This window comes from Aquarana catesbeiana, linkage group LG05 (genome assembly GCF_042186555.1).
Source record: "Aquarana catesbeiana isolate 2022-GZ linkage group LG05, ASM4218655v1, whole genome shotgun sequence".
In the NCBI taxonomy this organism is placed as follows: Eukaryota; Metazoa; Chordata; class Amphibia; order Anura; family Ranidae; genus Aquarana; species Aquarana catesbeiana.
In genome coordinates, this window is record NC_133328.1 from 542,203,487 (window position 1) to 542,228,317 (window position 24,831).

At 44.6% G+C, this 24,831-nt stretch overlaps 1 protein-coding gene across 8 annotated transcripts in view; it reads left to right on the plus strand.

Annotated features, from left to right (window-relative positions):
- HNF4G (hepatocyte nuclear factor 4 gamma) overlaps positions 1-24,831 on the plus strand; it is a 199,357-nt gene that overhangs the window by 139,886 nt on the left and 34,640 nt on the right. The gene's annotated exons all lie outside the window — the stretch shown is intronic.

The window sequence follows — 24,831 nt, forward strand, 5'->3', positions numbered from 1 at the left end:
CTATCTATCTATCTATCTATCTATCTATCTATCTATCTATCTATCTATCTATCTATCTATCTATCTATCTATCTATCTATCTATTTATATATTCTATATCTATTCAATATCCATAATAGTGAATCTGCCACACATAAGCCGCTATCTAAACATTGTACACTAAGCTAAACCACTTAATAAATTCATTTTTACTCAAAGCAACAAATGAAATGAATCAGTAAACTGCTACTGCCATCTCTTCCATTGGTACTCCCTTCCATGGGTTTCCTCCAACATTCCCAAGACATGCCTCTAGAGCAGAGGTGTCCAAACCTTTTTCAAAGAGGGCCAGATTTGATGAAGTGAACATGCGTGAGGGCTGACCATTTTTCCTGACACTCTTTGAACCATTAAAATTCTGTCTAAAGCCTGGTACACACGATCAGATTGTTGACCCACAGAGCATCAGACTTTTGTCAAAAGGGCGTGTGTCTGGATCTTGTCTTGCATACTAACGGCACACAATTGTCGGCCAACAAACACGAACATAGTGACGTTCTACGTGTAATTTCAGCTCTTGAGCGTCACCCTTTGGGCATCTTCTGCTAATGTCGTGTTTGGTGAGCATTGATTCCGAGCATGCGTGTTTGTACTTTGGACTTTTGTGTGGCAGACTTGTGTACAGACGATACGAAAGTTGGACAACAATTGTCTGAAGGAGCGTACTAACAGTCGGATTTTAGGCCAACAGTCTGTCATCACACAATCCCCTGCCAACAATTGGATCATGTGTATGAGGCTTTAGTTTGTTTGTCCGTGCACTAATACACTACCCAACAAGAATTGTCTATATCTTTTGTGGCCCCCAATGAATCCCCGAGCGCCGCTCAGGACTAATGGGGCGTACACACAGTCGGACTTTTCAACCAGACTGGTCTGACGGATGCCGACGGACCAAATCCGGCGGACAATCCAATCATGTGTGGGCTTCACCAGACCTTCAACAGACTTTTCCAGTCGCAAATCTGATGGACTTTAGATTTGGAACAGGCTTCAAATCTTTACGTCGTAACTCCGCCGGACCCAGAAATCCGCTCGTCTGTATGCTAGTCCGACGGACAAAAACTGACGCTAGGGCAGCTATTGGCTACTGGCTATCAACTTCCCTATTTTGGTCCGGTGTACGTCATCACGTACGAATCCGTCAGACTTTGGTGTGATCGTGTGTAGGCAAGTCTGTTCGTTGGAAAGTCTGTCGGAAGTCCGTCAAAAGTCCGTCGAAAGTCCGCTGGAAAGTTTGTCGGACCAGTCCGGTCGAAAAGTCCGCCCGTGTGTACACGGCATAAGAATGGGCTTGGGCATATTATTTGGATATACCATATTTATTGGCGTATAACACGCACCTTCACTTTAAGAGGGAAGTTTCCTGAAAAAACTTACATTTTAAATAAAGAACTGTGAAGCAAAAAAAGACTTAGTGCCCATCAATGCAGCCTAATCAGAGCCCATGAATGCAGCCTAATCATTACCCATCTGCAGCCTCACCAATGCCATGAATAGAGCCTCACCATTGCCATGAATGCAGCCTCACCATTGCCATGAATGCAGCCTCACCATTGCCATGAATGCAGCCTTACCATTGCCATGAATGCAGCCTCACAAGTGTCATGAATGCAGCCTCACAAGTGCCATAAATGCAGCCTCACAAGTGCCATGAATGCAGCCTCACAAGTGCCATAAATGCAGCCTCACAAGTGCCATGAATGCAGCCTCACCATTGCCATGAATGCAACCTCACCATTGCCATGAATGCAGCCTTACCATTGCCATGAATGAAACCTCACCATTGCCATGAATACAGCCTCACCATTGCCACGAATGCAGCCTTACCATTGTGATGAATGCCACGCGCATCGGGTCCCCCACCGTGCAGCAGGTGCGCCCCCTGGCGGCCGCTAAATGGAAGGACGTATACATATGGGATTTTGCCCAGGAGAGCCATTCTGCTGCAGTAAATCTGCGTAAACCTGTCGGGAACAAGTTAATACAAAGTCCTGCCTCCTATGATAGACAGAACAGTCGTCCAATGCCAGTCCAGGAGACAGGACTTCCTATTACAGATGCAGCCAAGTAAACAGGAGATTATCCTGTATGTAATCTGATGGCACTCGTCCCGCCCCTCCCTGTCCCCTCCGAGGCAGCACCTATAAATACAGTCTGGGGGCCACAAAAGTTATATATATTCAAATTGCCAGGGGGGCCATAATAAACCGGAACGCGGGCCACAATTGGCCCGTGGGCCAGACTTTGGACATGCCTGCTCTAGGGTAATTGGCCAAATTGGCCCTAGTACACTATGTTTATGTTTTGAATGAGCATTAGGGACCTTACAATTCCTTGAGGGCAGGCACTTATATGAATGTACAATATACTGTATATGCAAAGCACTGCATAAATTGTTGGTGCTATGTAACTACATGTAACAAATAGTGTGACTTTGACTGCAATGGGGCCCATTCAAAATTAATGAGCTATGATAATGCAGCATGCACTAACACATGATAAAGCTTTGTGTGGCTCATGCATCACCTCAGCTTAAGGAGGTGTGAACAGGTCCTAAAAAAATACAACTGTACCCTTCTTCAGCAGCCCAGGGAAAATATATACACTGACCTCACATTACACTGATCAAGGCTTCTGTTCTGCCTTTAACCTCTTAAAAAAACAGCTGCTGTTTTGGGCATCAGACATTTTTTTTTAACTGCCTTTAACCACTTCAACCCTGGAAGATTAGCCCCCTTAGTGACCAGGCCACACTTTGCGATAATGGCACTGCCTCGCTTTAACTGACAATTGTGCGGTCGTGCAACATTGTACCAAAACAAAATTGTTGTCCTTTTTTTCCTACAAATAGAGCTTTCTTTTGGTGGTATTTGATCACCTCTGCGGTTTTTATTTTTTGCGCTAAAAAAAAAAAAAAAGAGTAACAATTTTGAAAAGAAAACAATATTTTTTACTTTGCTCTAATAAATATCCCAAAATGAAAAAAACAAAAAAACAAAAACAAATTTCTTCATCAGTTTAGGCCAATATGTATTCTTCTACATATGTTTGGTAAAAAAAGTCGCAATAAGCAAATATGAATTTCTTTGCGCAAAAGTTATAGCATCTACAAAATAGGGGTTAGATTTATGGCATTTTTATTATTATTATTTTTTTACTATTAATGGCGGCGATCTGAGATTTTTAGCGGGACTGCAACATTGCAGTGGACAAATTTTTGGAATCATTGACTTTTTTATACACCAATCAGTGTGATAAAAATGCACTGATTACTATGTAAATGTCACTGGCAGGGAAGGGGTTAACACTGGGGGCGATCAAGGGGTTAAATGTGTTCCCTGGGAGGTGTTTCTAACTGTGGGGGGATGGGACTGACTGGAGGAGGAGAGAGATTGCTGTTCCTAAACACTAGGAACAGCAGATCTCTCTCTACTCCCCTGTCAGAACGGGGATCTGTCTGTTTACATTGACAGATCCCCGTTCTGGCTCTCTGTGGAGTGATTGCGGGTGGTCGGTGGACATCGCGGCCGCCGGCAATGCGCATTGGCTCCTGCGTCACACCGCATGTGTGCGCTCGCCCCCTATCGCTCTTAAAGCGGCCGACGTACACCTACGGCGATTCGCCCAGGAGAGCCAACCTGGCGCAGTATGATGACAGCGGCTGGTCCTTAAGTGGTTAAACTAGAAAATTAGGAATAAAAAAATAATAATATAGCATATACAAATACATTACAAGTCACATTGTAATGTAATGTTTTTAATAATTCCCTTTGCTTTTCAATCTGCAGCTGTGTTATTTTCTGTAATATTGCAACCTGGAGGCATTCTAGACATAGATGGTGTACAAAACTCCCTCCAGAAATGTAATTTCCAGCTTGTGTGATTGGCTTAGTGATTTTCCCAGAAGTCTACACTAAGACACAAGTCAGAGTTTTGGCATCCCCTGCAACAGAAATGCCATTTTTGGTGAGATACTCCCAAAGGGAAATCATGTCTAAAGGGATGGAGACCCTGCAAATTTCCTCATTAGAGCCCTGCAAGTCCAGCAGCTGACTGATAATAAGGAAAACACTCCCTTGAACACTCGTTTTGCACATGGACAAAGACACACAAACAGCTACTTCTTTAGCATTACAAACTGTAGAAATCTGCAACAAAGGTTGTTAAAATCCTTGCAATGTACATTGATCACCCAGAGGAGAATGTTTTTTTTTCCTCAACAAAAGTGGTGTAATGCCCCGTACACACGGTCGGATTTTCCGATGGACATTGTCCGATCGGAGCTTGTTGTCGGAAATTCCGACCGTGTGTGGGCTCCATCGGACATTTTCCATCGGATTTTCTGACATACAAAGTTGGACAGCAGGAGATAAAATTTTCCGACAACAAAATCCGATCGCGTCAATTCCGACCGTGTGTGGCCTGTTCCGACGCACAAAGTGCCACGCATGCTCAGAAGAAATTCCGACACGGGACAGCTCGTTCTGGTAAACTTAGCGTTCGTAATGGATACAGCACTTTCGTCACGCTGTAATGTTCAAAATGGTTTAATACAGCGCACTCTCTTCTTCTTTATAATGTGACAAGAATTAAGTAGTTTTGATGCTCATATTCACACACACTTCTCACAAACTTCTTTTGTTACTATTTATCGGGATTCCCTCAATATATTTTGATTTCTCACATCTGACAACATATTTTTTTTATTTTTTTGACTTTAATGTAGAATCTTTTTTTGTGTTTCTCTTTTTTAATTTTTTTTTTTGGTGATTTTGATTTGTACTCCCGAAAATGTTTGTGTGTTTTTTGTGACAAGTTCCCACAACACCATTGATATGTTGTTCTATTTAATCTGTAGGAGATTGTTTGGTGTTGTTGTCCCTTGTTAATTTCACATTGTACTTTAGAAATGTACCTGAATCGTCACCAACAAACTGCCTTTTTTGGATGAAAACACACACAGGAGAGTAGAATTTACCTAAAAATATTTTATTAAGGGGTCACAACTATAAACAAAGAGGGAGGCAACGCTGGAGAAACTGCAGAAGTGGGCGAAGCCTTGGACCCCCAGGGCAGACATCAATTATTTAAAAGCAAAATTGGTGGCCTGAGGAGTCCATATCTAAGGGAGGGCAGTCTGGTCCAGAAGTCCCAGAGATCCGGAAAGCAGCAGATGACATCTGTGTCCCCAGGCTGTGGTCATACAAGAGACTGCATCTTCTGTCAGACCAGACTGAACCCAGGGCAATCACTCTTTGGTCTTCCTTCCACGCTTCCTTCCAGCCTTTGGCTGTGGTGGTGGAGTTGTGGCAGCAGGAGGAGGAGGAGGATCGTCGATCTCAATGACATCCGTCTTGTGTGTCAGTTCCCCACTCTCCCCCTTACGTAGGACTTTATAAATCAGGTCCTCAGAGATCTTGCGTTGGCCCTCCTGCATGCCCTGCAATTTGGTGGCAGCCATGCAGGCAAAGGCCTCTTCAGGACTGGGGAAGGCTCTCAGGGATGCAGAAGCCTCCTGGATCAGCCTGTATGCTGAATCCTGCACAGGACTGGGAGTGGCCTTCCTGGCCCTTTTTTATGGCAGGTGGAGGGGAGGAACCTGAGACTCAGTCAGGCTGCGACTTGTCCCAGGCTTCTCTTGGCTGACACTTAGCCCCGCCTCCTCCTGGCTGCCACTAATCCCCGCCTCCTCCTGGCTGACACTAATCCCCGCCTCCTCCTGACTGCCACATTCCACAGCCTCCTCCTGGCTGAGGTCTTCCTGTGTATGAAAAAGGGACATAGTTTTAGTTTTTTTTACATCAATCACACACAATTTTCACCTCCTGACTGCTGCAAATTGAATGTTAACAAATATAACAGACTATCCTTCTGAGCCCAGCATTTTTCATTCTTGTCCCAATTTTGGGTGCCCACTACTGTCTATTGATATGTAAAACACTTTTTGGAATCAGCAATTAATGATCAATAATAACATCTAGTAAACATCATTTATTTATTGCCCAGAAATCTGTAGAAGAATGCTATACCTGACTCCAGCTGGGCTCCTGCACTTCTTCCTGGCTGGAAGGCCCAGGTTGGACATCAGAAGCCTCAGCTGGGATGGAAGGAAGCGTGGAAGGAAGAGTAGAGAGGGATTCCCTGACTTCAGTGTGGTCTGACAGAAATCGCAGTCTCTCATAGTACCACAGCCTGGGGACATAAATGTCATCTGCTGCAGCTCCGGACCTCTGGGAATCTGTGACCTTCTTGCGCTCCCTAAGATAAGTGCTCCTCAGGCCACCAATTTTAGCTTTTAAATAAGGGATGGTTGCTGTGGGGACCACCGGCTTCACCAACTCCAGCAGTTTCTCCAGCGCGGCCTGCCTCTTCTGTTTGTGATTATAGTGGGGGTGTCTCACTTGCCACAGACAGGGCAGCTCCCTGTACTTGTCAATAAACAGGGGCAGGAAATTGTGGTCGTTGAACCCATCCATTTTCTCTGCAAGACACAACACAAGACAAACCCTAATGTCAGTCCAAACTCCCCTAATCTTGTTACAATATAGGCTTCAATTTCGAAGCAGTATAGGCCCAAGTTTAGATCCTACCTTCGTTAGCACGATCGGCATCTCCGATGCTCCTTCCTCCGCTCACAGATCGTACGTAAGACGCGCGCGTTACGATTTATACACACTGCGCATGCGTATAACTCCGCCCGCCCCTGACGTTCTTTCTATTCTATTCCCCGCCCCTTTTCGTTCGGCGCAGTGGAGGAGGAGCACATGGCGGATAGACAGCAGGATCGTGCTAAGTACAGCAACGAGGAGGAGGAGGAGGAAAGGCCGGAGCCTGAAACGTCCCAATCCAGAAGGAGATTAAAGGACTCAAATATGTCCTTTGGGGAGATGTTGGAGATGGTGGACATCCTGAAGAAGGCCGACTATGATGGAAAGTATGGGCCTTACCCCAACCCCAATGTCCGAAAGGCCAAGATCATGGCGAAAGTGGTCAGGAGTCTGCACCGGAAATTCGGGGTACGACGATCGAAAGATCAGCTCAGGAAGCGGTGGTCGGACCTGAAATTACGAGAACATGAGCAGTACAGAAAGATCCGGAGAGTGCTGCAAAAAAGTAAGTAGTTGTGCTGTGTTCCTATTGTTCTTGTGTTTATTACGTTCGTGCTGCTCCATGTGCTTTTAGGAACTGTTGTACAGTTTAAAATGGCAACTTTCATGTTCATGGGCACATTATTCGTTCGGATCACACATTTTTATTTTGGACTATAAAATACCATTGTTTAGGCCATATGCATTTGGCCACCATTTTGAGGCCCTATACTTGTCTTCAAAGAATTGGGTTGTGTAGATGGCTTTGTTACTAGAATGAAATGCAAACTAGATTGTGTGTAAGGAGAGGACACTCAGCAGCTGTTTTCACATCTGGACACTGGAGCACTAGTGTGGGACCCCAGAACACCATTTTTATTAGGGGGGGCACACAGGTGCTCCAGTGTATACTATAGGGGGGGATACATCTGTGAAGCTTGTACTAAACAGGTAAAGTATTTCAGCTTGACAAAGGACACTAAAAATGCTACATCTTGGAACTCGGCTAAAATAGATCATTGTACCTCACTTCCAAGCAATGTTTCCTATTTCTAGTTCTGCCATCAAATATCTGTGTGCTAATTATACCATTTTTGTTTTACATAGGGGAGAAAAGACTCGGAGGACACCCCTCATCCGAGGAGACCAGAGACCCCCCCCCCTCTGGAAGAAGGGGAAATCCCCCCAACACAAGATGAGCAGGAGGAAGAAGACGTGGTGGAAGTAGTCACCACAACAGGTGAGTGTCTGCGACCACAGGCTCAGATAAGAGATGGATGGCGGCATTTTTTTTAGACCTAATTTATTTTGGGTTCCTCTCTTTTTAGGTGATCGTGAGGTTGTGGATGAAGATCCTTTCACATCAGAAAGTGCCCAGATTGTGATCGGGGAGATCATGGGGTGTAATTTACAATTGGAAATCATCAAGCAAAACATCAATGATGTTATTCCAAAATATAAAAACATCATTGATGTTTTGGGGCGAGTTTAAAGCCCCTCCAAATCACTTTCTTCTTTTGTGTGCTACAATGTGCGAAATGTTTTTGTGATTTTTCCAAAAGCCAAATTTGGAGGATGCACACAGTGTGCCAACATGTGCTATCTGCCATCACGGGAGATCAATGGACGCGTTTTGGGGGTGCACCCCCTTCCTCAATAATAAAGTAGCGGTGAGGAAGGGCTTTCTCCCCCAAAACACGTCCCTTGATCCCCCGTGATGGCAGGTCACACATGTTGACATTGTGAAATTTGTGTGCATCTTCCAAATTTGGCTTTTCCAGGGGTGATTTCCCCCCATCTGAACGCAATATCAAACACAGTTCCTAAATACTCATGTCTGATATTGCCTTCAAGTTCTACCAAATGTGAACTTTGTAAGATCAAGCTTTGTGTCTTTCTTGTGGGTTTTACACAGGCCTGTTTTCGATAAAATGCACAATTTGATTTTGGATAATGACACCACAAAAATTGTTATACAACAAACATGTTGGTTTGTCAGAAAAACCTTTGGTAAATGCACATGTGATTGTGCAGGTATTAAAAAGATTGCTCATCAAGAATGTGTGGATTATTGTCTCAACACTACAACACTTTTGGGGTGATGTAATTGTTGTTTTATGAGAAAATGGGGGTAATTTCCTAAGGGCAAATCCACTTTGCACTACAAGTGCAGTTTCAGTGCAGTTGCAAGTGCACTTGTAGTGAAAAGTGTCTTTGCATTTAGTAAATAACAGCCAACAGTGCTTTGTATAAGGTTACACAATCACGATATTTTCTGCACTCCACACATTTCTGTCAGGGTCAGCTCAAACAAACACAAGCAGTAAATGTCCACAAAGAAGAGCCTGGGGGGAGATGCCTGTCGAGAACTTGAGGTCCTGCAGACTCCTCCCTGTGGCCAAATAACGCAAGGTAGCGACCAACCTCTGCTCCGGAGTGATGGCTTGCCTCATGCAGGTATCCTGCCTGCTAATATAAGGGGTCAGCGAAGCCAACAAACGGTGAAACACGGGGTCCGTCATCCGGAGAAAGTTCCTGAAATCATCAGGATTATTCTCACGGATCTCACGGAGCAAAGGCATGTGACAGAACTGGTCACGCTGAAGCAACCAATTCTTGGTCCATGAACTCCTCCCCACCCTGTTCATGGACTGGACTTGTGTCAAGGTCAGGACCCCAACACCAAGCCCCCGCACAGCACGAACTCTACGAGGAGTACGCATACGAAACATGGCTAGAAAACGGTCGGCTGCTCAGAACGAAGTAACAGAACGCACTGAAGAACAGCAAGGCCTGTGAAGAGCGACCTGAAAAACAGCAACGAGCAGGCAAGATCACACAGAAAACTCTGATACGAACTGACTGCACGCACTGAAGAGCAGATATAAACCCACAAGCACAAACTGAATGGCAGAAAACGATCTGAAAGCCACGAGTCTGAAAAAGCGCGAATCGTCTCTCACCAAACTTTTACTAACACGAGATTAGCAAAAGGAGCCCAAAGGGTGCCGCTCTTGGTTCTGAACTGGCCTTTTCTAGTCTCGTCGTACGTGGTGTACGTCACCGCGTTGTTGGCGATCGGAAATTCCGACAACTTTGTGCAACCGTGTGTAGGCAAAACAAGTTTGAGCCAACATCCGTCGGAAAAAATCCTAGGATTTTGTTGTCGGAATGTCCGAACAAAGTCCGACCGTGTGTACGGGGCATTACTCTTTAAATGCTATCTGTGACCACATCAATATTTTGCTGTCAGGATTTAAAGTATATCTAAACCCAAGAACACACATGAATCTATTGCGTTTTATATTCCTTAGATGATTTGACTTCATTTGTTTTCTTTTGTAAATAACATTTCTGCAAATACAGATGTAGCACTGCCCCCTTGATGGCTGCTTTGATTTACCTTCTCAACTGCACCCTGACCCTGTGAACACTCCAACCAACCTGACACTTTGGGTTCAGACATCTTCTTGCAGACACCTCTAACTACTTCAGGACTGGGCCTGTTTTTCAGACTTGGTGTTTACAAGTTAAAATCATTTTTTTTTTTTTGCTAGAAAATTACTTAGAACCCCCAAACATTATATATATATAAAATATATAAAAGAACCGCGCTAAATAAGATTGATGATTAAATAAATGAAAACCATAAAGTGATCACAAATACTATACTTAAATAGCAACACGATGTAAAAAATCAAAACACTGTGCTATGAGCCACATAGGTATAATATAATTGTGGAAAAAACATAATTAGAATAAGGAAATCAAAAAACACAGTCCATAAACCAAGGTGACTTCTGTTGTCAACAGTCCTTATCATATTAGATTCCACCCATAGTGATTGTAGGCTTTTAAAAACTCGTGAGAAAATCCACCACCTATGAAGGTATATGATTACCAGAAATCAGTAGTAATGAAGCCTTATATCAGAAATCCGCTCAACCGGGACATCACCATCCGTATCAGCCAGGAGGAATGATCACCAGGATACATCGGAAGTAATTGGCTCAATTATGGAGACCCAGGGAGATAAGAAATATATCCACCATAGTGTAAATCCGTTTGACCAGTTTATTGATAGTAAAAGTAACACACTTACCAAAAGGAACAATTAAAATCGCATATATAAAATCAGCCGGCCGGCCTGCATACACCCGTTCGTTGTAGAGTGAAACGATGACGTCAGCGCGTCTGCCTTCCGACGTACGTTTCGTCCTATTGGACGTTGTCATAGGAACTATGACAACGTCCAATAGGACGAAACGTACGTCGGAAGGCAGACGCGCTGACGTCATCGTTTCACTCTACAACGAACGGGTGTATGCAGGCCGGCCGGCTGATTTTATATATGCGATTTTAATTGTTCCTTTTGGTAAGTGTGTTACTTTTACTATCAATAAACTGGTCAAACGGATTTACACTATGGTGGATATATTTCTTATCTCCCTGGGTCTCCATAATTGAGCCAATTACTTCCGATGTATCCTGGTGATCATTCCTCCTGGCTGATACGGATGGTGATGTCCCGGTTGAGCGGATTTCTGATATAAGGCTTCATTACTACTGATTTCTGGTAATCATATACCTTCATAGGTGGTGGATTTTCTCACGAGTTTTTAAAAGCCTACAATCACTATGGGTGGAATCTAATATGATAAGGACTGTTGACAACAGAAGTCACCTTGGTTTATGGACTGTGTTTTTTGATTTCCTTATTCTAATTATGTTTTTTCCACAATTATATTATACCTATGTGGCTCATAGCACAGTGTTTTGATTTTTTACATCGTGTTGCTATTTAAGTATAGTATTTGTGATCACTTTATGGTTTTCATTTATTTAATCATCAATCTTATTTAGCGCGGTTCTTTTATATATTTTGTCTACTTTATTCTGCACCTAAGAATCAGAACTGCAGCTTTGTGTTGGAGGGAAGCGCAGTAATTTTATATATTTTTTTTTTGGTATCATTATATATATATGTTCAAGACAACAGTCAAGTTAGCCCATTTTTTTTTTTACTTTTCAAATATTTTATTGGTAATTAACAAGCAACTGTTCCATACATTACAGTGAAGGTAGCAAGTTAGCATATCTTCAATTTATCCCAGAGTTTGAGTGTGTGTTGTGTGAGTGGGTTGGTTATGGGGCCTCGTGATGCTGGGGAAAGCCATAGCAAATTTGTTATAGTAATCGGAAATGAGTCAATAGCTTCAAGGCTGACCCAGAGTGGTATTTCGTGTTTCGAGTGATAGAGAGTAGTCTGAGCCAGCCTTGCAGCATGATAATAATGTAAAAACTTTGGGATACCAAGGCCTCCATTGAGCTTGTTGTGGAGAAGAACGGATCTAGCCACTCTGGGTCTTGTGGGGCTCCAGATGTATTTAAAGACTTTATTTTGTATGACCCTATGATAGTAAGGAGGGACCGTGACTGGGAGTACTCTATATAAATATAAAAGTTTCGGTAGTAAAGACATTTTAACAGCCGCAATGCGTCCGAGCCAGGAGACACATAGGGGTACCCAAAGATTAAGAAGTGAAGTTAATTGGGTTAGCATTGGGAGATAATTGTTTTGGAACAAGTGGGATGGATCGCTCGTCAGTTTAATCCCTAAATAAGGAATAGATGTCATGGACCAGTGAAAAGGAAAATTTTGGCGTAGCATGTCTAAATCAGCTTGCGGCAAAGACACATTGAGAGCCCTCGATTTGGTTTGGTTGATTTCTAGTCCCGAGACCCGAGCAAACCTATCCAGGGTGTGCAGTAGAATTGGAAGGGTAGTATGGGGAGATGTGATGAACATGAGAGCATCATCAGCAAAGAGACACAGTTTGTGCGAGGTTGAAGCAATCTCCAAGCCTCGGATATCAGAGTTATTCCTTATCAGGGCAGCTAAGGGTTCGATTGCGAGCGCAAACAATATGGGGGATAAGGGACAGCCCTGCCTGGTTCCTCGCAGAATTGGAAAGGGATCTGAACGGAATCCTGAATAATGTACGTACGCCTGTGGTTGATTGTACAGTGCGTTGATCCACCCCAGGAAGTGTGGGCCGAAGCCCCAACGTTGAAGAATGTAAAATAAGTAGGGCCAAGAGACTGTGTCAAAAGCTTTCCGAATATTTAGGGAAAGGAGGTGCATCGGGATTTTGCGGGAGCGGGCTAAGTGTTGTAGGAGGATTACTCGGCGAATGTTATCACTAGCTTGCCGTTTAGGTATGAAACCTACTTGGTCTTTATGGATCAGTCCCCCTATAATGGGATTAAGGCGTAGGGCTAAAATTTTGGCTAGGATCTTGATGTCCACATTTAAAAGTGAAATTGGCCTATAGTTGGACCATAAGGTGGCGTCCGTGTTTGGTTTTGGGATCATCGATATAAGTGCTGTCAATGTGTCTCTGCCGAAGGAGTGCTGTTTAAGTATAGCGTTAAAGGAGTTGGTAAGAAGGGGGGCTAATTCAGTTGCAAATTTTTATAATAAAGGCTCGGGAGGCCGTCTGGGCCTGGGCGTTTATGAGGTTTGAGCGACTTGATGGCTGACAAGACTTCCTCCGTAGTGATCGTGCTCTCCATTAGTTCACGACTAGCATTGGATAACGTAGGAATTGGAAGATTACAGAAGAGTTTTTCCGCCTGATTCAGCGAAAACGCTGATTTGGGCTCGTACAAATTTGCTAATTGTTTACGAAATTCGGAGAGAATTTTAACCGGATTACTAGTTACGTTATCTTTAGTCAGTCTGAGTCTGATAGGGACACGGACACGGTCTGGTCTACGAAGGCGTAAGGCTAGAAATGTGTCAGGTTTGTTTGCTTTAGTATAAATCGTATGATTAGATCTGCGGATAGTCTTATCAGCCGCTTCAGCCAGGAGTAGGTCTAGTTCAAGTTTAGTCTTTTCTAGCGTTATTTTATGAGCTTCAGTTGGGCTAGTTTGGAATTGTAGGAAGTGATTGTGATATTCTGATTCAAGTTGTTGTAATCGGAGAACTTTGTCTCTATTGAGATGTGACGCAACTGAAATGCATGTGCCTCGTATAACGGGCTTATGAGCTTCCCAGAGCAGTATAGGGGATATATCGGGAGTGGAATTATGTGTTAGGTAATCTTTAAGGGCTATCTGGATATCTAGACAATATGATTGGTTGGTTAGGAGAGAATCATTCATGGACCACGACCTGTGAGTAGCCTGTGGTATTAAGGAAGATACTGTGGTGATAACAGCACAATGGTGTGTCCATGTGATTGGGTGAATATGTGAATGGAGGAGGAGTGGAGCGGATGCTATAGAAATAAAGATGTGGTAGATTCTAGAGAAAGATTTATGGGGGTGTGAATAAAATGTAAAATTTCTCTTAGTGGGGTTGGATTCTCTCCAGGTGTCTAAGAGAGAGGCCTTAAGTATTTGTTTACGGAATTGAATAGAGGGGGTGTGATGTTTGGGGGCATAGGGAGATTTATCCGTGTGTGGTTGTAGTACAGAGTTGGAATCGCCACACAGAAACAAAGTTCCCTTACAGTGGGTTTTCACAACCTGTAATAAATGTGAAAAAAAGGGGTTTGGGTTTGAGTTAGGGGCATAATAGGAAATAAAAGTCGTTGTAACATCCTGTAACAAAAAAACAAGAAGCAAGTAACGGCCCTCAGGGTCTCTTATTTCAATTAAGGGTGTGAATGGCGTGGAGTGGTGAAAGGCTAACAGGACCCCTCGATGTTTCGTATCTGCTGAGGTGGTGAAGACTTGCGGATATTTAGAGCTAAAAAAGTTGGGGGTGTGGCGCTTTGAAAAGTGGGTTTCTTGAAGAGCCACTATGTTGGCTTTTAGGGATGTGAAAGTTTGAAAGGCTTTGACCCGCTTATGTGGAGAGTTAAGCCCTTTAACATTTAGGGTAAGTACATTAAGCGGTGCCATGGTTAGGCGTGTGAGGATTTATTAGCCAGGGATACAGAGCCCATGCGGGCCGGCCGACAAAGGAGAAAGGGAAAAGAAGAGGTAAAGAGATCAAAAGAAGAGAGAGAGGGGGAAAAGGAAAGGAGTGCATAGGGTGTAGGGCACGCCACTGAGGTCTCCTCCTAACGGAGAGGCAATAGATCAGTGGCGCCCGACCAGTAAGTGCACCAACTCTGCAATCAGAGAACCAATCAGAGAGAGGGTGCACCATAGAGGGGGAGCGCATTGACTGCTCCCCGCCGCAATCAGGGATATTAAGATCAGTTTAACGTCAAAATCTTCAATACTGCAACTTACATTATGGTATTAACCCAACACAGAAAATGTATAAAAAACAAAAAGCAAAAGGGGGGGGGGGGAGTGGTGATATGTAATTAAATGGTGTATATACTTATGTTACTATTGCGCCATTCCCAGGAGACAAGATTATACAACCATATGAAGATTTATGCGGGAACAGGGGAAGGGGAGCCCATTTTTTTTTAATATTGTGAATGATAATGTTACACCGAGTAAATTGATACCCAACGTGTCATGCTTCAAAATTGCACCCCCTCATAGAATGGCGACAAACTTTGACCCTTAAAAATCTCCATAGGCGCCATTTGAAAATTTCTACAGGTTACCAGTTTTGAGTTACTGAGGAGATGCTAATGCTAGAATTATTGTTCTCGCTCTAACGATCGCAGTGATACCTCACATGTGTGGTTTGAACACCGATTTCATTAGGTATGTGCTTGCTTCTGCATGCGAGCTCGGCGGGATGGAGCGCTTTACATTTTTTCTTCTTATTTATTTTACTTTTTATTTTTTATTTTTAAACTATCCTTAAAAAAAAAAAATGGGTCACTTTTATTCCTATTACAAAGAATGTAAACATCCCTTGTAATAGAAAAAAAGCATGACAGGACCTCTTAAATTTGAAATCTGGGGTCAAAAAGACCTCAGATCTCACATTTACACTAAAATGCAATAAAAAAATAAATAAATAAATGTCTTTTTACAAAAAAAAATTCCCATTTAAGACCATTGGACAGAAGTGACGCTTGACGTCGCTTCCGCAATCCAATGTTTTTGAGCCAAGTGGGGGCCATCTTTCTCTCACTCAACTCCAACCTGTCATGGGGAAGGACGCGATCGTCTCCGCCACTACTGATGGCTCCGGTAAGCGGTGGAGACGACCGGAGTGCGGCAGGAGGCCACTTTTATCTGAAAGCGGACCGCCTGCTGTTGAAGAGGATACTGGGGTTATGGCAGCTATCTGCTGCCATACCAACAGTATTCCACTTCAAACAGCCATCTACAATGACGACGAGTGGTCCGGAAGTAGTTAAATGACAATCCAACACAAGTCAAATAGATATTATGTTAGGTTTTACTAGAATAAAGGTATATGTGCAGAAAGGGGTTATTGATCAACTGAGTTCTAGATAACAAGACTGATAAATCCCCTAAACACAGCTTAGTTACAGTTCAACAGTATAAAGGCACAATATACATGTGTGTATATATATATATATATATATATATATATATATATATATATATATATATATATATATACATACATACAGTGTAATACCAACTAGAGGATAAACTGGAGGGGTTGTGAAAGGAATCTGGTTAATGCAATATGATACCACACAAAAGGGGGGATCCCAGGCCGGCCTATTCAACCTTCATATCCTAATGAGAGACCAGATACAATAGGAGTAGAATAAAGCCCCTGATAGCAACAGCAATGTCCAGAATGCAGGCCTGCAATGGTCTTCACCGGCAGATGGAGCTCATTGAATTATATGCAAAATATGGCACAGTGAGGTGATGGCATGCAGGACAGCTTTAAACAGACTAGTGATATTCCTTATAGTAGTTTGGGATATGGATGTCTATGTACAGTGTCTTATGCAATGCAGTAAAGTGTTTCCATGGGCAAGGTGTCTGTACACAGTGTTCAAGCAAGATAACCAGTTAAGGATTGTGAACAATGGGCGTCCGCCCTCTCACCAACTGCAGAACCGGATAGGAGCCTCCTAAACAGCGACCCTGGATGAGATGTCCTTTGGGCAGATGAACAGCGATGACCCTCCAGCTGCTGGACATGGGCAGTCGTTGGATCCGTCTGATGAAGTGGTGCTGTGGAGATGTCTCGTGAACAACAAGCAGAGTTGGGCCCCCCAGGGGATGGGCTGGAGTCACTCTGTCACTGAGTGGTAGGCCGCAGCCCTTTCTCTTAGCAGCAGAGAGGTGCTCCCTCAGTGAGGCCCAGGAAGAAGAGACTGCGGGGCTGATCTGCTGGCCCTTTTGTAGTTCCTCCCAGAAGTCCCTGGGCATTACAAACAGACCTCTGGTGTAGTCCAGGGGTAATATCACAACATCAGAATGGCTGATCAAAAGACTACTAGTCCCACAATCCTCCCAGCTTGGCTCACAGAGATGATGTCAGTTACTGAAGCCTGGCACTAGAGGGACATTGGAATAGATGGAGAATAATGGGGGTGGTCTGCGAAGCAAGGTAACTGTAGTCCGCTGTCGGCTACATCCTCCCCCCACTTGAAAGTCTTTGGCCCTTGAAGACAGGTCACAACCTGTGAAATCACTTTAAAATACCACATTGAAAAGTAAACAGTTAGTTATTTTACAACCAGAAGCTGCAACAGTCAACAATTGACTTAGAGAAGGGTTCTCTAACAATAAACTATATACATTGTCAGGCAGAGTCATATCATTTTGATGACAGGCTAGGAATAGATTAGTGGTCCACCCAGTAGTGTCAGGAGGTGGATCAAGGTCATCCTCTATCAAAGGCTCGATAAAGGAGGCAAGTGCTTGTCTAGAACGTTGAGCAGTAGTAATAAATTCATCAGAGCTTTCCCCATAGGCATCGTAAATCAGTCTCTTAGGAGGGCAAATCTTCTGTCTCAGTCTAGAATAAATACTTTCCAATGGTTCCGACTCATGATCTGTTCCCCAGAAACTACATCCAGGTTCTGGCTCAGGTTCTGCCTCCTCCAAGTTCTCAGGAACAATCTCACTTTCCACTTAATGACTAGGAGGAGCAGGAGTTTCCACAGGATCTGCTACCTCTAGATAGTCTCTTCACTCAATCTTAACTTCCTCACTCCCTCTCACAGGGGTGAGCACAGGCTTTTCCACATGGGGGCATTTCATTCCTGTTCTCCCTAGGAACTTGAGAAACTGTAGTGTTGCCCTCAGGCGAAGGAACCCATAGCAATCAAGGGTTAGTTCTTCCTCATCACTCTCCTCCTCTTGAGGTATGGGTTCATGACCCCGACGGGTTTTGGATCTTAGAGTAGGAAACTGAAATGTCTCTGGGCAGGAAGGTGGGGACATTCTGATGGCTTCAGATATAGGCAGCAAGTGGTTTTCATGCCAAGTCTTGAGTGGGCCAGTCTTCCCTTCCAGTGAATCTGATACACAGGGAGCCCAAGTAAGCGTTTGCAGATAATGTAGGGCTGTGAACACCATCGATCAATCAGCTTATGCTTTCTCGGCACCCCTAAGTTGCACAACAGCACCCCATCTCCAGGCTGCAGGTCTTGAACCCTTACTTTAAGATCAAAGTTCTTTTTGTTCCTCTGTTACCTGACAGTGGATGTTTCTTCAGCGTTCTCATAAGCAGTCTTCGTGTTTTTTCCAAAGTCTATCGACGTATGTTCGGTAAGAGGCTTAAGATGTGTGCTCTAAGAGCGTTCCAAAAGCTAGGTCCACAGGCAAACGAACTTCCCTTCCAAACATCAACTGGTAAGGGGAGTACCCAGTAGAGTCATTCACTGTGCTATTGTAAGCATGAACTACTGCAGTGATGTAATCACCCCAATGTTGTTTCTTCCTAGCATGTTCCTAGCATGTTCCTAGCATGTTCAACAGGGTACGGTTGAAACACTCAGGTTGTGGGTCCCCTTGGGGATGGTAAGGGGTGGTTCTTGATTTTTGGATATTCAAAAGTTCACACAATCTTCTGATTAACTTGCTCTCGAAATCCCAACCTTGTGTAAGCGCTGAGGCAGTCCATAATGGATAAAGAACTTCTCCACTAAGGTCTTTGCTACCATACTAGCTTGCTGATCCCTGGTTGGGAAAGCCTGAGCATAACGAATATAATGATCTGTCACAACCAGGACATTACTCTGCCTGCTCAGGTCCGGTTCCAAACACAAGAAATCAATGCACACCAACTCCATTGGTCCCTGACTCTGCAGATGGCCCATTGGGGGTGCCCTGCCAGGCAAAGTCTTTCTTTTGAATGCACCGAATGCAAGCGACAGTAGCTTTCCACTTCGGCTCTCATGAAGGCCAAAAAAATCAGTCCCTAACCAGCTTGAGGGTTCTATCTGGCCCTAAATGGCCATGGTCATCATGAAGAGCAGCCAACACTAATGCCCCGTACACACGGTCGGACATTGATCGGACATTCCGACAACAAACTCCATGGATTTTTTCCGACTGATGTTGGCTCAAACTTGTCTTGCATACACACGGTCACACAAAGTTGTTGGAAAATCCGATCGTTCTGAAAGTGGTGACGTAAAACACGTACGTCGGGACTATAAACGGGGCAGTAGCCAATAGCTTCTGTCTCTTAATTTATTCTGAGCATGCGTGGCACTTTGTGTACTTGTGCACTTTGTGTGCGTCGGATTTGTGTACACACGATCGGAATTTCCGACAACGGATTTTGCTGTCGGAAAATTTTATAGCAAGCTCTCAAAATTTGTGTGTCGGAAATTCCGATGGAAAATGTGTGATGGAGCCCACACACGGTCGGAATTTCCAACAACAAGGTCCTATCACACATTTTCCGTCAGAAAATCCGACCGCGTGTACAGGGCATATCAGTCGGTGTTTCTCAGGGAGGAATAGTTGGCGAACTCCTTCTGGCTCCTCAGATGGACCTTTTCGATATATAACTCCGTCTTCCAACCACATTCATTCCCACTCTTTATGTACTACTTTAGCTCCCTCGTTGGAACTATTTAACAGCATCTGAGGATCCCTAACTGACAAAGACTTCCTGATAAGGTTACCCAGTGGGTCTTCACGTTAATCTCCTCTCACATCTTCTCTAGTCAGTTGGGGCAGTTCTTGACTGTGCACTTGTGTCAAATCACAGTAATACCTCTGCACTCCCGCAGGGGTGATCCTGACAGCTTTGGCCCCTGTACCCCCCTTATGCCTATGTTCTACACCTTGGCATACAGTGAGTACTCCCTCAAGAGGCAAGTGAACCTAGTTCTTCTGGCCAGCATCAGTGGTGTAAGGTCTTCGGGAAAGGGCATCAGCGCCCCGGTTTCTCACTCCTGGCCGGTACTTTAAGCTGAACCGAAATTCAGACAAGGCCAGTGGCATCCAGTTTGACAGTGAACAGCAAGTAAGTCAAAGGATTGTTATCCGTTTTCACCACGAACGCGGCCCCATATAGGTAATCTCACAGCTTGTCTACTACAGCCCACTTGAGGGCCAGGAACGCTAACTTGTGCACAGGATAATTCTTCTCAGGGGGAGTGATTCTGTGACTCACATAGGCCACTGGATGAACCTTCCAATTCCTGATACAGCACTCCCCCTAACACATCTCAACTAGCATCCACATGCAATTTGTAAGGTTTTAAGGGATCATCATAGGCCAACACTGGCGCTTCAATAAGGCTCCCCTTCAAACGTTCAAATGCCTTTACACTTCATTGTCCATTGCTCTCGAATAGTCTCCCGAGGCTTTCTTGGACCCCTGGCATGGGTTTTCTGCAAGTCTTCATCTGTCTGCTTTTTCAATAACTCATTTAGAGGCTTTGCATTCTGTGCAAAATTCTTCACAAATCTCCTATAGTAGGAACAGAATCCCAGAAACGACCTCAATTCAATGACAGTGCATGGTCGAGGCCAGGAGGTAACAGCTTCCAACTTTTGAGGGTCTGTGGCTACTCCCTCAGCTGGGACCATGTGCCCAAGATAGGTAACTGAAGTCTGGTAGAATTAACACTTCTCTAATGACAACTTCAGCCCTTCAGTGTGTAATCTCTGGAAGACCTTTTCAAGTCGAGCTTCATGCTCTTTCAATGTCTTGCCAAAGACGATGATGTCATCCAAGTATACAAGCACCTCTATCAAATTCATGACACCCACCGTGTTCTCCATCAATCTCTGAAAGGTGGCTGGGGCCCCCGCCAACCCCTGTGGCTTGCAGTCGAATTCAAAGAATCCTAGTGGGCTGATAAAGGCTGTCTTCTCTCGGTCATCTGGATGCATGGGTTTCTGGTAGTATTCACTCTTCAAATCCAAGACACTGAACCATGTAGCCCCTGACAGGCATTGCAGGGCCTCTTCTATACAAGGGGTGGTATACTGATCTGGGCTCCTGGATGCTCTAATAACTCCCGACTTCTTCAATTTGGCCAGTTGTTCTCGAAGATCTTCTGGGTCACACAAAGGGATCTGTCTAGCTCTCTCTTGGAAAGGCTTGTCTTCACTCAGCCGAATTTGGTGTTGAGCGCTCTTGGTGCAACCCACATCAAAGTAATTCTTGGAGAACATCTCCCCCCATTGGGCTAACTGATCTTTGATCTTCTCTTCCCATCTGGGAGACAAATTAGGGCACTGCACAGTGGTCTCTCTCCCGTTCTCCTTCTGGATTAAGTCGTCCCCGGTTACAGGGATGGCTGCACTCACTTTTCCAAACACCATACGAGGTTTCAGGCTGATTGGGTAGCTGGTGACATTTCTCACACTGACTGGAATTCTTCCTCCAATCCTCCATAAGGCCCTAGTGGGCACGATTTCTGGAACCAGCTCTATTCCATTATCTTCCTCCAACGGATCAGCTTCTACAATCACATAGGGACCTGGTTGATCCCAAGTTAGTTTAACCGTAGCTTTCATGCAGGCCCTTTCTCTAGGCTGCAGCACTCTTTCTTGTGTATCCAAACGCCACAGTCTGCCTACTCCATAGACGGGGTCCTTTTTGTCTTGCAGTACATGCTGAAAAGCCTGTCTCAACTGAGGATGAATCTTCACCACAGGGGCACCTTCCACGGCCAATGGGGTGAGTAGCCTTCTCACAAGGTTGGTGTTGGTTCTTATCAGCAAGGAATTTAGGCCTGCCCCAGGGGGTCGAGGACAAACAGCCAAGGTGTCAAAAGTTTCTGGCTTTCCGGCCAAGGAAGGATCAAACATTATCTTGATAGGGATATATACATCGTACAGGCACTTTTGGCTACCTATACCCCAGATCTACAACTCCTCAAGCTTACAAAAAGGGATGTGTTTTAAGTGTTTGTTGTAGAAGTCCTGATACAACAGTGTCACCTGAGCTCCTGTCTCCAGTAAAGCTTGAGTGTGGATTCCTTCTACTTGTAACAAAACTATTGGGGAAGGCCCTACCAAGTTCCTTGGCAGATTTTCAACTGGTGACTCTATGGCCTGGGCCCTAATCAGCTTCTTTGGTGATTGGGGAGTCTTTTTGACAACTCGATCAGCAAGGTGTGCATTGATCTCCCGTGTCTGTTTTCCCTTTTCTAGGGAGGAAAGGGAGGAAAAGGAATAGCTGAAGGCTTTTGATTCTTCTTTTTCTTTGACTCCTTCTTAGAGTTGGAGCACAGTTTTCCTCCAGGAGGCTCAACTAGCTCCTTCACTGAGGCCCCCTGAAGTTTCCTACTGGCTTTTGGAAAAGAATCTTCTGTAAGCAACTATGGGCTGATTCCAATTTTGGGACACTTAACCCGGAAGTGTCCAGCTTCTCCGCATCCAAAACATCTCTTTTCTCTAATTTGAAGGAGCTTTACCCCCATTTTACTCACCTGAGCCAATTCGTTCCCTTGGCGGAGGCGCGCTCACCTTGTCTGAACGGGGTTCTAGGCTCTTAATTGAATTGATTGATAGCAGCGCAGCCATTGGCTTCCGCTGCTGTCAATCAAATCCAATCCAATGACGTGGGCGCTGGGGGGAATGCCGAGTCTGAAATTCTGTGTCTATGCACACAAATGCTGGACTCGGGAGCACACCCACAAGGTAACCCCCAGGGAGAGCGCTTCTCCCAGGGAGTTTACCAATGTGAGGAGGAGCTGCCAGCGCCACCGAGGGACCCCAGAAGACTAGATTCGGGGCCACACCGTGCAAAACAAACTGCACAGTGGAATTAAGTATGATATGTTTGTTATTTTTAAAAAAAGGAAGGTTTGCAATCACTTTAAACTGGCTGGCAAATTCTTTGGTGGATTCACACCAAATATTGGGGTACATTTAATTACCAATGAGCCAGATCCCCTAAGCAGACCCTAGAGTACACATGACCGGCTAATGGCTGTGTATTCACTGCTTGTACTGCCACTGTTCTTTTGAATGCTGTTGGAGGTATGATTGAAGATATATAAATTGCCTGGACCTGAAGGACAGAAAACAAAACAGCACAACAGTACAAAAAGCAACAACTGGGTGATTTTGAAGAATGTATTCTTAAGGAACCATCTCCACAGTATCTGTACCCTTGGAAGACAGCCCTACAGAAGTCTATGAGAAACCAGCTCCCAGGCATGGATAGGTAGATGGAGAATTTTGGCATAAACATTGCTGATGGCAGCAACTGTTAGATTCAGGCAGAGGCGGCTCTAGGCTTTGTGAGGCCCTAGGCAAATCTAAGACATGGGGCCCCATTCACATCCATAATGGGAAAAATAATTCAAGCGATAAAAATGAACTGTATAAATTGCATATATTAAGAGTTTTAAATTCTATGAACTATGAATTCACAGTTTATAGAATTTTCTCTTAACAATTCTTCTTTAATCAAATATATATATTACATATATATTATATATTACACGCATATTTATCCATGGGGCTTGTAGTTTTAAAACAGCTGGAGGGCCGTCTGTTTGAGACCCCTGATTTACATGAAGGTCACATGATACAAGAGACGATTAGAGGCTGCAGACATGATACAAGAGATGATCAGAGACTGCAAACATGATACAGGAGATGATCAGAGACTACAGACATAGTTCAGGAGATGATCAGAGACTGCAGACATACTACAGGAGATGGTCAGAGACTGCAGACATGATACAGGAGATGATCAGAGACTGCAGACATAGTACAGGAGATGGTCAGAGACTGCAGACATGATACAAGAGATGGTCAGAGACTGCAGACATGGTACAAGAGATGGTCAGAGACTGCACACATACTACAGGAGATGATCAGAGACTGCAGACATAGTACAGGAGATGATCAGAGACTGCAGATGTGATACAGGAGATGTTCAGAGACTGTGCAGACATGATACAGGAGATGGTCAGAGACTGCAGAGATGATACAAAAGATGGTCAGAGGCTGCAGACATGATACAAAGATCAGTGGTGGCTGGTGCTCACAATTCTTGGGGGGGGATGCAAACAAACTGAAAAATTCTAAAAGAAAAAAAACTGTGCCAATCAAATGCAGCCACTGTGACCATCAAATGCAGCCACTGTGCCCATCAAATGCAGCCACTGTGCCCATCAAATGCAGCCACTGTGACCATCAAATGCAGCCACTGTGACCATAAATGCAGCCACTGTGGCATCAATTGCAGCCACTGTGCCCATTAAGTGCAGCCACCGTGTCCATCAAGTGCAGCCACCGTGTCCATCAAGTGTAGCCACTGTGTCCATCAAATGCAACCACTGTGCCCATGAAGTGCACCCACTGTGCCCATCAAATGCAGCCACTGTTCCATCAAGTGCACCCACTGTCCCCATCAAATGCAGCCACTGTCCCCATCAAATGCAGCCACAGTGCCCTCAAATGCAGCCACTGTGACATCAATTGCAGCCACTGTGCCCATAAAATGCAGCCACTGTTCCATCAAGTGCAGCCACTGTGCCCAGCAAATGCAGCCACTGTGCTCATCAAATGCAGCCACTGTGCCCATCAAAAGCAGCCACTGTGCCCATCAAATGCAGCCACTGTGCCCATGAAGTGCAGCCACTGTGCCATCAAATGCAGCCACTGTGCCCATCAAATGGATGCCACCCCCTTTGTGACAGACAGCATCTGTTTGATTGGGGGGAGGATATGTGCTGGGGGGCTTTGGGAGGGGAGAAGATATGTTCTGGGGGGTATAGAGCTGGAATGGGATCGGGGGAATGGATGGAGCCAGAATGGGATTGGGGGATGATAGAGCTGGGATGGGATCGGGGTGGTAGATGGAGCCGGGAAAGGATTGGGGGGATGGAGGGAGCCAGGATGGGATCGA